The sequence below is a fragment of the Schistocerca gregaria genome, chromosome 3 (assembly GCF_023897955.1).
Source record: "Schistocerca gregaria isolate iqSchGreg1 chromosome 3, iqSchGreg1.2, whole genome shotgun sequence".
Taxonomy (NCBI): Eukaryota; Metazoa; Arthropoda; class Insecta; order Orthoptera; family Acrididae; genus Schistocerca; species Schistocerca gregaria.
This window is the reverse complement of record NC_064922.1, coordinates 580,140,531-580,142,623: the sequence shown is the minus strand read 5'-3', so window position 1 is coordinate 580,142,623 and position 2,093 is coordinate 580,140,531. Positions and strand designations below refer to the sequence as shown.

General features: G+C 41.7%; 1 non-coding gene across 1 annotated transcript; it reads left to right on the top strand.

Moving 5' to 3' along the window:
• The first annotated feature begins 635 nt into the window (after nt 1-635).
• Trnas-cga (transfer RNA serine (anticodon CGA)) lies at nt 636-709 on the top strand. Its single transcript has one exon. It is a non-coding gene; the product is annotated as a tRNA-Ser (tRNA).
• The last annotated feature ends 1,384 nt before the right edge of the window (nt 710-2,093 follow it).

Here is a 2,093-nt window from a genome sequence, read left to right as displayed (position 1 = left end):
AAGGATGAAGCTCGCTGTGCTAGGCATGAACTATTGAGGCTCCAAGCGCGAGTGACTGCCGCCGGCCATCCCATATTGCGGTTGCAGAGGGCGCTCGAAGCACAGACCTGCTGGAGGCGTAGTCCAGTGGATGCGCACCATTGGGTCCGCCGATCCCGCACGACCGCTATTGGCGTCTCACAGAAACTTGAAATTGCCTTGCTATGACGCCTGTGTGGTGGTGCCGATACGTGATACCATAAAAAACTTCCAATTATTGAAACGTTCCCTTGATTCAACTGTGTCGCTAATCGCTCTTTGTCGGAACTGATCGTGTATATCAAGGAGAGTTACGTAGCCAACAACACTCCCAATGCATGACTCATCCAGAAATTAAATTTTCCTACTGCTCTAAGCCAATAGCCAGGCTGCGCTAGATACACTGGTTTCCGTCGGATTACCGAATTTAAGTAATGTCGGTCGTGGTTGGCTCTTGTATGGGTGACCATCCTTGCTGCCATGTGCTGTTGACCAACCGGGGTCCAATCATTCTTGTCAAGCCAACTGAGAAGGTACTTGAAAATTCTTGGCACATTAAAACTGTGTGCCGGACCGAGACTCGAACTCTGGACCTGTAAGGACGAGGCGTGAGTCGTGCTTGGGTAGCTCAGTTGGTAGAGCACTTGCCCACGAAAGGCAAAGGTCCCGAGTTCGAGTCTCGGTCTGTACACAGTTGTAATCTACCATGAAGTTTCATATCAGCGCACACTTTGCTGCAGAGTGAAAATCTCGTTCTTAGGAGCAACTTGATCGAGCAATAGCGGCTCCAGATCATGAAAACTAAGAACAGCCTAAACAGCAAATCTGCATCCGATTATGCTAGTCGGCTGAGGATGACACGGTGGCTGGTCGGTGCCATCGGGCCTGCCGAGTTCTGTTCGGGCACAGTCGTTTTTCTAAAGAAATAAATATTTAATGGACAGTTCACCGTATGTGTGACAATCAAACAACGAGCGGAAATGGAAGAGGTTCTAAGGGCCAAATCTTAGATTTGTCAGGTGAATCAAAAAACAATGCATCTCTTTCTTATACCTAACTTATTTGTATCGAAAACACTAAGAAGGTATTCTGATGTTACAGAATCAAGCTGCCCGCTTCATTACGGCAAGAAGCAATGGGACGAACTGGAAAATAAATAATTTATTAACGTCGTCGTTAATGATGGACGGTCGCCAACAGACCTCTTCGATGTGGATACCTTGACGACCTTCGGAAGCCACGGTTAACTGACTCGTTCTAATTGCCAATACGAAAGTTTTTGTTTAGCGAGCCATTAACACAGAGGCACTGTTTCACTTTTGATAATTCAAGTATAGAAATACAGTAATAATATTAACTAGCATACTGAAGACAAATACGTCAAAGAGTAGCTCAAACTTTGCTGTATCAGTTGCCAATAAAGATTTTTATATCATTTTTTTAAAAAAAGTAGGGAAGCTTAGTTTCTGTATGACGCTCATAAACAAGAAACGAAATATGTTTCTTACTTTATTCAGTGGCTTCAGGAAATAATTGTCAATCATGTAGCATATTACAGCCTTGACCTGCTGATAAAATATTTTTAATACTCAGTCAATTTCAGTCGTCTGGCCATTATCATGTTCATAAAAGTATTCACAGCATAATGTTAGGCGAAATACAAAGTCATTATCGTCAGGTACTAAAACTATGAATTATACACTGTTATAAATTACACTGGCATTTTACAAAAACTGTTACAACTGTAATCGGCGTTAACGCTGTGAACAGATTCATGAGACGGACGGTGTAATTTATACTACGATATGATAACAGTGTATCACCTGAAGATAATGATTTTACTCGTATATTTCGATTAACATGATGCTGTAAATACTTATATGAATCTGATGATGGTCAGACGACTGAAACTAGTTGTGTGAATAAAGTATTTAACCAGTAGCTCAAGGCCATAATACGACATTTTTCAAATATGTAAGAGCTGTGGGGCACCACCTGCTGAAAATACATTGAGAAGTAGCACACACTAAAGTTAAAAAAAAATATTCCCCGTAAAATTCGGATAAATGTTAAAT